This window comes from Pan troglodytes, chromosome 12 (genome assembly GCF_028858775.2).
Source record: "Pan troglodytes isolate AG18354 chromosome 12, NHGRI_mPanTro3-v2.0_pri, whole genome shotgun sequence".
Lineage (NCBI taxonomy): Eukaryota > Metazoa > Chordata > Mammalia > Primates > Hominidae > Pan > Pan troglodytes.
In genome coordinates this window covers 24,804,904-24,816,450 of record NC_072410.2, presented here as the reverse complement: position 1 = coordinate 24,816,450, position 11,547 = coordinate 24,804,904, and positions in this window count along the sequence as shown.

Below are 11,547 nucleotides of genomic sequence, written 5' to 3'. Positions count from 1 at the left end.
CCTTCACAAAGAGTCACATGGAAATGTAAAACACCCTTGTCTCCTCTAAAATACATGATTCATTGCTCTGTCACTGCAAATGTGTGTGCTGTGTCCACTCGCAGAGAAGCAGGATATATTTGCATGATTTAAATGTCACCTAGATCTTGTGAATAATAAACTGTGAGCCATTCCACAGGGTCTGAATCATGTTCCCTGGAAACCATTCCTTCATGAGCTAACCCCCATGCCAGGGTCTGAAATTCTCGGAGCCTGTGACTTCTTATTGCTCTGCCCCATTACTCCAGAAAGCAGCAGGGTAAAAACAAATTATGCCCTCTTCCTCAGCAGCTTTCAAACACTGCCAGTACTTGAGGCCACCTCGTCATCATATCAAAGGAGTTAGACCTAGCCCCTTCCCCCAGGGAATGTTAACATTCAGCATCGTCCTGAAAGAGGCATGACAATAAACATCTGAGAGTGATAATTGAGTAAAGTGGTTACAGTGGTGGCAGAAAATAATGACTTTTTCTAAGTAGCATTCACTGAAATGTGATTATTGTTTTATGATTTTCAAGAGACTTTGACATATATTATCTCCATTATTTATGTGGTGGGGAAAAACTTCTCCCCTACTTGTATTCCTAGAGCTTGGTATCCAAAGCCAAGATTCACACATTTCGCAGGTATTTATTGAGTTGCTACTATGTGCCTGACTTTATTGTAGGCACTGGGAAATATAACAGTAAACAAAGGAGATAAAAATCTCTCTCCTCATGGCATTTGCAGACTAGTGGGAAGAGGTAGAAAGCAAAAATAAATTAAATATGCAAAATATCAGATAAAGAGCAACGGAGAGAGTGGGTGGGATGGGAGAGGGGTCTTGAGATTTTGAATAGGCGTATTCAGGAAATGCCTTCTTAAGAAAGTGATAGATGAGCAAAGATGTGAAGGAAGTGAAGGAGGAAGCCACACTGCTATACAGTAGGAAAAGCAGGTGCACAGGCCCTGAGGCAGAAGTGTGCCTGGCTGTGTGAGGATTACCAAGGAAGCTAGTCAATGGAGCAAGGGTGGAAGCAGGCAGCGGAACCATGTTGGAGGCAATTGCAATGGCCTCGGCTGGATGTGTGGATGACTCGGACAAAAGGGTAGCAATGGAGTTGGCAAGAAGTGATGAGAGTCTGCACTTATTTTGAAGGTAGAATAGGTGAGATTTGCCACAGGAGGGGATGTGGGTTTTAAAAGAAATAGAGGCCGGAAAATTGCTTGAACCCAGGAGGCGGAGGTTGCAGTGAGCCAAGATCGCACCACTGCACTCCAGCCTGGGAAACAAAGAAAACCTCCGTCTCAAAAAAAAAAAAAAAAAGAAAGAAAGAAAGAAATAGAGGAGTCCATCCAAGATGATTCTAAGGTTTGAGGCCCGAGTTATTTGAAGGTTGGCATTGTCATAACAAGGTCTTTGGTAAAGCATTTTAAATAGGAGGAGGCCATGACTCTTGGAGCATGGTAACACTCTCAGGATTGGGGTTGTGGAAGAGGAACAAGTTGAGACCCAGTGCTGGAGATGAATTTCCACCCTTCTTCACCTGTAGGCACCAAAAACATCCCAACACCCCAATTTCATCTCATCCCACCCCCCTTTTTAGTGGTCACTGATTTAAAAAAAATTAGTACAATTTATAACGAGAGATATGTAATTTACTTCCAATTAAATGCATAAATGTTAAAACCTTAGTGCAAAGAACTTTGACATTCATATACACCTGTGACACCACCACCCCATACCAGATGTAAAATATTGACTTAATCACAGAAAGTTCCTTCCTGCTCCATGGAATCACACTGTGTGCACGCTTTTGTGTCTGGCTTATCAGCCTTGGCTTAATGATTTTGAGAATCATCCCTATTGTTTCATGTATGAGTAGTCCTTTCCTCTCGTCGCTGAGTACTATTCCATGTTTGAATAAATCACAATCTGCCTGTCCATTCATCTATCCACAGGCATTTGGGCTATTTCTAGTTTGGGGCTGTTATAAATGTAGCTGCTATGAACATTTGTGCACAGCCATTTTGACAACATAGGTTTTCATTTCTCTCAGGAAAATACCTAGGAGTCAAAATGCTGGTTCATGTTGTAAGCGCACATTTAGCTTTGTAACAAAGTTCCAAGTAGTTTTCCAAACTGTTTGAACCATTTTCCATTCCCACCAGCAATGTATGTGTTGCTGTGTATCCTCCCGAGGTTTAGTGCTGCCAGTCGCTCTTGTGGATGGGTAGTAGTACCTCATTGTGGCTTTAATTTGCACTTCTAATTCGTAATTAGCATTTCGACTACTATAATAACACTGAGTACTTTTCATGTGTATGTTTGTCATCTATATATCTTCTTTAGTGAAATGTTTGTTCAAATATTTTCCCAATGTGTTAATTGGGTTTTCTTTTTATTATTGATTTACATAAAAATATTATATACTTTGAAGATGAGTCCCTTGTCAAATATATTTACTGTGAATATTTTGTCTGTGTCTGGGGATTATCTGCACATTCTTCTTTATTAACATTTATTTTGAAGTAATTTAAGACTTCCAGAAATAGAAAGTAAAATAAGACTTGCAAAAAATAATCCAAAGAATTTCCAAACACCCTTCAGCCAGCACCCATAAATGCTAATGTTTTGCTATGTTGGCTTTGTCAGTCTCCTTGTTTCTGTCTTTCATAGATGCACACACACACACACACACGCAGACATACACACACCAATTTTTTTTTTTTTTTTTTTTTTTTTTGAGATGGAGTCTCACTCTGTCACCCAGGCTAGAGTGCAGTGGAGCAATCTCGGCTCACTGAAACCTCTGCCTCCTGGGTTCAAGCGATTCTCCTGCCTCAGCCTCCCAAGTAGCTGGGACTACAGGTGCCTGCCACCACGCCCGGCTAATTTTTTTTTGTATTTTTAGTAGAGACGGGGTTTCACTATGTTGGCCAGGCTGGTCTCGAACTCCTGACCTCGTCATCTGCCTGCCTTGGCCGCCCAAAGTGCTGGGATTACAAGCATGAGCCACTGTGCCTGGCCCACACACCAATTTTTTTCTGAACCATTAGAGACTAAGTGACAGAGATGATGTTCCTTTATCTCTAATACTTCAAAGAATACTTTCTAAAAACAAGGACATTCTCTTACTGAGCCATAGTACAGTGATCAAAATCAGTACATTAATATGGATATATTATTATCTAATCTGCAGACCTTGTTCAAAATTCACCAATTGTCCCACAAGGCCTGTATAGAAAAAAGAAAAAAAATTACCAAGGCCAAAAATCCAAACCAAGATCACACGTTGCATTTAGTTTTTATTTATCTTTAGTCTCTTTTAATCTGGAACAGTTTGTCAGTCAGCCAATCAATCAGTCTATCCATCCATTCATCCATCCATCATCCATCCATCCAGCCAGCCAGCCAGCCATCTATTCATCTATCCATCAATTACTCACTTATTGTCTTTCGCAACTTTGACACTTTTGAAGAGTACATAGCATTTATTTTGTAGACTATTCTGTTCATTTTCTTCATGGTATCTTTTGATTAGAATAAATTTTTATTTTGATTAAGTGTAATTCATTGGGAGTTTTTTTTATTGTTAGTGCGTTTTGTGTCCTATCTAAGAGAATTCTGCCTTCTCTAAACTCATGAAAATTTCTGGATTTTTGTGTCTAGAGTGTTAGGGCTCTCACTTTTATACTTAGGTCTATCTATCATCCATTTTCAATTAATTTTTTATAAGGAGTGAGACAGAGATTGCGATTCATCTTTGTTTACCATATCCAGTTGTTCCAGCACCACTTCTTAAGATGAACTTCCTTTCCCCACTGAATTGCCTTCGTATCTTTATCAAAAATAATTTGGCCATACATACATGGTTCTTTTTCTGAAATTTCCATTTTGTTACACTAACCTGTTCCTTATGCCAATACCACACTGTTTTGATTACTATAGCTTTATCATTAGTTTTGAGATCAGGTAGTGTAAATCCTCCAATTTTGTTCTTTTTCAGTCTTGTTTTGTCTAATGTAGATCTTTTGTATTTCTGTAAAATTTTGTAACTACTATTTCCTTCTTAACATAGCCTGTAATCGCAGCACTTTGGGAGGCCAAGGCGGGCAGATCATGAGGTCAGGAGATCGAGACCATCCTGGCTAACACGGTGAAACCTTGTCTCTACTAAAAATACAAAAAAATTAGCTGGGCATGGTGGCTGGTGCCTGTAGTCCCAATTACTTGGGAGGCTGAGACGGGAGAATGGCTTGAACGCGGGAGGCGGAACTTGCAATGAGCCGAGATGACACCACTGCACTCCAGCCTGGCTGACAGAGTGAGACTCTGTCTCAAAAAAAAAAGATAGCCTGTTGGAATTTTAATTGGGATTGTATGGAATCAACAGATCAATTTTGGAGGACAATATTTTAAAATTATTGAGATTTTATAAACATATGTCATAACATGATAAATCTTTCCATTTATTTAGGTCTTCTTTAATTTCTCTCAGCAATGTTTCACAAGTCTTGCACATAATGACAGTTTTAGTCCTAAGTAATTAATGTATTTAATGCTATTGTAAATGATATTTTTAAAATTTCATTTTCTACTGTTTGTTGTTAGAACATAGTACAATTGAGTTTTGTATATTAACTGTGTACTATAATATTCTAGTTTCATTTTTTGTAGATTACATAGGATTTTCTGCATACACAATCATGCTACCTGTGAATCATGATAGTTATCTTTTTGTCTTCGTTATACCATTTGGATTCTTTTTCTTTTATTTTTTCCTATATTGCACTGGCAATGACTTTCAGTACAATGTTGAATAGAAGCATTTAAAGTGAACATCCTTACCTTATTCTGATCTCAGTCTTCAAATTAGGCATGATGTTAACTGCAAGCTTTTCTCAAGCTTTTCTAAGATGACTTTTATGCAGCTGAGAAAGTTCCATTCTGTTCTTGATTTGCTGAGATTTGTTTTGTTTTTTTGTTTTGTTTTGTTTTGTTTTTTAACATGAATGGGTAGTGAACTTTGTGACAGAAACTATATGGCCTGGAAGCCTAAAATATGTACAGTCTGGCCCTTTAAGAAAAGATTTCCCACCCTCTCTAAATAAGAATGGAAAGGATACTTCAGCGCATAGCAGGTATATCAGTTTGGGTCTAATTAAGAGACAGAAGTCACACAATGACTATAAAACAGAAAGTGACTATAAAGGAGAAGGCTAATATGAAGATCATTAAACTATGATAAAAGGGAAGTATAAGATGTAAGAGAACCCTTCGTGGCACCCTAGGGCTAAAGGAGAGCAGCCAAAGAAGGATGAACTTGGAATGGGGTCCCCCCTCTCCAAGGCCAGCATTCAGACCTTGTTGGAGCAAGCATAGTTGCAGCCCAATGATTGGCAGAGAAGTGTGCTGGTTTGCACAGGCCAGAGCTGGTCTGTAGTTGCTGAGCACGTAGGAAGCAGCTCTCACCTGGAGTGCAGATGGGTTTGAGTAAGCCACAACCAGTGGCCAGCCACACAGGTGTGCAGGGAAAATGGGTGCTCATGTGAATAGGAGCCCTGAGCTGTGGTGTTTGTGTTAGAAGGGCTGCAGCACCAGAAGGTCACAGCAGGCAAGCCTGGGGGAAGCAGGCATAGGAAAGCAGAGGGAGTTGGGGCAGCAGTGCAGGCAGGAGGGCTGTGGCATGCAGGGTCCATGCTGCAAGAGCTGCAGAAAGATGACCACCAGGCCAGGCTGGAGCTGGGAAGTCATGAAGGGACCTTGTGTTCCAGGCATGTGGCCAAGGTGGAGCACTACCAGACATTCTCCCACCTGCGTCATTCGCCAATCTTGCAGTCACCAGAAACAGCAGGAGAGCCCCTTCCTGCTCCGGTGCCACTCCAGCATCCTCTGCTGAGAAAGTTTAACATCATGCTCACTGTAATACTCAAAGAAATTCTGTCCATTATTGCAGAGCAGGTATTGAAGATACATTTGGAACTGGGAGACAACAAATTGATAAGTGACATGGCATGGTTGAAGAATGAGGTTTCCTAAGAAATCAAGTATTTGACATGCCCAATATTCTTTTAGAAGATTCTGGAATGAAAGTGAAAAGCAGAATCATTTTTTAATAGATGATGAACCCGATTCCTATGCTAAATTTAACTTTGCTCAAAGTTAAAGAAATTTCAAATGAAATTGTCTAGACCTTATGTCAAAATAAGTCCAATTGTATTAAAGAGTATTAAATTGTATTAAGAATAAAAACACATGGCCGGGCACGGTGGCTCACGCCTGTAATCCCAGCACTTTGGGAGGCCGAGATGGGCGGATTACAAGACGGGGTTTCACCATGTTAGCCAGGATTACAAGGTCAGGAGATCGAGACCATCCTGGCTAACATGGTGAAACCCTGTCTCTACTAAAAATACAAAAAAAAAAAAAAAAAAAATTGTCCGGCCGTGGTGGCAGGTGCCTCTAGTCCCAGCTACTTGGGAGGCTGAGGCAGGAGAATGGTGTGAACCCGGGAGGCGGAGCTTGCAGTGAGCCGAGATCTCGCCACTGCACTCCGGCCTAGGCGACAGAGTGAGACTCTGTCTCAAAAAAAATAAAAAATAAAAAATAAAAACACATAAAGCCACCAAAAAGAGAGTAGATATTATATATGTAGTAGAAGTACGCATTTCTTGGCTTTCAAATATTTGCAAGTCTCTAGAATAAATATTATCGGAACTCAAATAAAAAGACAAGCAGACTAAAGAAAATATTTTCATAATATAAACCAGGAAAAAGCCTCTGTCAGTATTGCACAAAAAGCTCATGAAAACTGAAAGAAGATCAAAACTTTAATGTAAATGGGCAAAGGACATGAATAGGTGATTCATAAACAGGACACACAAGTAATAAATATACTTAAGAAAATTGTCAACTTTACTACCTCTTGTTGAGATGCAAATTAAAGCTGTAATGGGATACAGTTTATGCATTAAATTTGAAAAAATAAAATAGAATGCTGGCAAAAATAAAATCCAGTAGAACTGGTAAATGGTTAATCGCAGTATAAATTGTTTAAACTTCTCTTGAATTCAGATATTCATATCCCTAGGGTAATCCTACTACTGAGACTATAACTGAAGGAAATAATTACAAAAAATAGGGGAAGTTTTGATGCATGTGTTTACAGCAGTCATTTTTAAAAGTGAAAAAATGGGAACTAATTTAAATGTACATAAAAAAGGTCAACTATGGTGTAAATCGCCCTATTAATTATGTAATTCATTTCACCAGGATCATGGTCGGTGACAAATGATTTGGTCATGACCAAAAACCACTGGAAACTAATGCAGCACAATAGGCTATTTCTCAAACTAGAAAGCCTAATTAAAAGCAGAATAATAAAATTATATATTTACATTACTGTTAACTATCCCTGTGAAAAAGAATACGGCATGCGAATGAAAACTAGAAAGTAACAGAAAATATACAATTGATTTATTAGGTTGACTTTCTTATTTTTATTTTTGACAGGGTCTTGCTCTGTCACCCAGGCTGGAGTGCAGTGGCACGATCATGGCTCACTGCAGCCTTGACCTCCTGGGCTCAAGCAATCCTCCCATCTCAGCCTCCCAAGTAGCTGGGAATACAAGTGCACCACCATGCCCACATATATTTTTTTAATTCTTTATTTTTTGTAGAGATGAGATTTCCTTATGTTGCTTAGGCTAATCTCAAACTCCCAGGCTCGAGTGATCCTCCCGCCTTGGTTTCCCAAAGTGCTGAGATTACAGGCATGAGCCACCACGCCCAGCTAATTTTTAAAGTTATATTATGACTAATATAGTGATGTCTGTAAATTTTTTTAAATATGGCAACTAAAATCAAAATAATCCAGGTACGTTGACAGAGAGGAGCTGAGCAAGACTCACCTCTCTTCTACATGATATACTTCTATTAAGTCAGCCTTATTTCTCATTAACTTTTTGCCAGTTTTTGTGGAGACACATCACCCTGAGGCTTCGCACCTTACTGAGTGAGTTCTGGTAAGCCACATCTCCTCTTCCTGTACTTGGGGGGCTGACTTTTTGGACGCTGATACAGAACTTTACATGTGTTCCTGTTATGTCTTTTCTTGGCCTGTATATTTAGTGCATCATTGAAGGCTCTCAAGATTTTTTTGGATTTTGATTTATACTCCTTAGTCACCATATATTCTGAGTGCATGTTAGCTATACATTCTATAACTCCGTATCCATATTAAAATATGCAGGAAACTCCATATGTTCACCCAAGGCCTGATAATGATGTCAAACTGAGCAGTACTGAGTCCCAGAGCATATCACACCTATTAGCGAGCACTTTGATGCCGTTCACATCACAATCCACAAAAACAGCCTTGCATCCAGCACACTGATTGCCAGCTTAGCAATTAGAAAAGGTGATTGTCCTTCTTTTGTGGGTGGAAAATGAAGGCTTTAGGCTTAGAGAAAAGCTCAAGTGATTTCGCTGGGCCAGGACTAGGCTCAGTTGTAACCGGGGCCAAGCTTGCCCTCAGTATTTAAAGTCTCACCTGTGCCCTTTCCCCCGATCTTACCCACCTCCTGCTATGGCGCCCATCCCATGCCACGCTCACTGGCCTGCAGGATCCTCAAATGTGCTCCTCAATTTTTCCTACCAAAACTTTGTATTTGATTCTTTATCCACACTCTATCTCGTGGAGTTATTGGCATTTTAAAAGGGATCCAAGTTTGAAAATAGAGAGAAGACGTTCCAATGGTAGGACTTCAGGCATTGATGGTCAGACAGTAGAAATTTGGAGACTGGAAAGCTGGCACTGGGGTCTTAAGGGCAGCCCCTACCTAGCGACTGTTTGCAAAGCTGACCTGAAAGAGACAGGGAGTCCCCAGGGGACAAGATAGATTAGATCCTATGGTCCCACAGTCCTCCTCAAGCTCTTAATGGTATTTGGTTAGAATTTCTAACTCTTCAAATCTTGTTCATTCATTTAATTTAACTTTCCTTCTATTCTTCCAACTGCCAGGTAGGTGAGAGAAATAGATGCCATCATCTTGATTGCCTGAGAAGGAAACAGGCAAAGTGGGCTTTAAAGACAGAAAATAACTGCTTTTCCCCAACTTGGGGCCTCCCCGTCCTGCAATTTTGCACTGACTGACAGAATTCCTGCGGGGAAAACTGAGGCATCTTGCTTCTCATGTAAACCTTGCCTGTCTCCTCATAAATATTTTATTTCCCAAAAGCCATTCCTACAAATTGCCTTATCATTTGCCAAGGATCTAGACCATCTGCCAAAGCAAGTTCACACATCCCTCCTTGCTGATAACTGGGTTTATCTGTTTGCATTTCTGTGTATCGTCGGTTAGTCTGGCTTATCTACTTATGAGATTGTGTGTTCCTTAACACACTGGACACCATATGGCCCCCAGCAGAGACAGCAGTCCTGTTGCCTACCTATGGGCACTATTTGTGTGCCTTTCAACCCTGACTATAAAATATCAGGTCCCTAGTACATCTAAAATTTGTTTGGACTGGGAAGATTTTACAAAATTAGAATCAAAAATTTAGTTCTTCCCGCCCCTATTTTTAAAGCAATGTGTACAATATGCATACAGAATAAATAAATAACAAATTATTTACACAGTGAAACTAAATGAACTATAGCTACAAGCGACATCACCAAATCTTACTAACCTAATATTCATTGACAAAAGCAAATCCCAGGAGACTACACAGACTATCACATTGTTTCTAAATTTCAAAAACACAACTAAACATCATTGAGGAGTCCCCCGAGCCACACATGTACACACTTACGCTCAGACTCAATACTTCTGGGCCTGGCTGGTATTTTCCTTTCATTTCCTGGCACCGAATTCACAGGTGGATAGAACTGGTCTCATCAGGCTCCCTGGCTCCAGACTTCCTCAGCTCCTGGGTGCTACTCTTTTCCCCACAGACCCCTCCCCACTTCCTTAGTGTCCTGGCTGAGGCTGAAGCAACTTAGCATTCACCTGGCCCCCACCCCCTTCCTCGCACTCTCACCTGCTCTGTCAGAAAGAGGAGATGGTGCTTTCTCCATAGCTCTCTTCTTCCTGTGGTCTCCCTATTCTAACAAACACCAAAAGACTTTGGGTTTCTGAGAATCGCGCTCCTTGGTCTCTTAGTGCCATGGGCCTGTTAGAGCATCCCACTAATTTATTCAGAGGTTGCTGTATCCTGCATCTTCACAAAATCTTGCTGTCCCTTCCACACTCGACCATGCCTCAGTTGAAGCTTGAGCAATAATTGGAAAGGTCCCCAGAGGCCACTCCATTGAGTGAGCATTGGGCCAAATCTGGACCCTCCATCATGGCAGCCTAGGATCTTGCAGCTCGATGACTTTTGCAGGCAAATTCACAGATACATCCCCTTCAGTCTCTTTCCATTCATTTCCAGTCTCTTCATCTGTTTCCACTTTTCAGACACCCAAAGTTCTTCAATGATAACTATTGCCACATACATCATTCCCTAGGGGCCAACTATGTGCCCATTTCTGTGCTAAACACTCTATCTCATTTCATCAGACTCAGGACACTTCTCCATTTCTTGATTAATTCTGTGAGGTCTTGTTTTCCCCTTCAAATCTTAGGAATGATGTGCATTTCAGAAACAAAGTCCAAGGGGATTTTTCAGGATGATGCCTTAAAATGATCTCATGATCACTACTATTTACTCCAAAATCAGGATTTAAGATTCTTTTGAAACTCTGAAATGTTTCTGGACAACAGAAAATAATCATCTGCTTCCAGTCTTCCCTGAGGACAAGCCAGCAGGAAACAGCTTTAACTTGTTGCATAAATTAATGAGATTAGAAGAAATAAAGCATTTCCTGACAATGAGAACTATAAAAAAATGCACATAACAACTGAGGCACGTGGAGATTCGTAATTGAGGCACGTGGAGATTCCCTGGAATAAGAATACTGAAGTCCTCAATGAGGCAAAGTCTCATCTATTATATTTTCTCTTGAAATTATTATAATTTCAGGTTCCTTTCAGAAGCCCAAGTAATAAAGTAAGAATTCTCCTCTCTTCCAACTTCTGTGGCTTCGGCTTCCTTTTGTTGATTCACCACTTCCATTTATTTGCTCTTCCACCACCAGAGTCCCTTGAATCTGAAAGACTAAGCTTGATTTTCTTTGGGGGAAAATTTGTCTAGGTTTTACTTCCCCCCTTTAAGACATGACATGTGTGCACACATGCACATGTGTGTGTGAGCCATTCTAATTCTTTATTTCTTCAGTGAAAAACATACACTTCATCTCTCCCTTCAAGTATTGCATGAACTCGATGAACTTAAGCCTTCTAAAGATAATGTGTTCAATTAACAGGAGATTTGATAAGTATGCTAGGAAATGCCATGTACTCCAAGTCCTCAGAGAAGCTCTGGTTAGCTGGCTGCGGTGGGATCTGCTTTTGTGGAGTTTCTTCCCATGAGGGTATCAGTCATGAGAACCTGGAACCCAAGAGGCTGTCCAATCCTTGTCC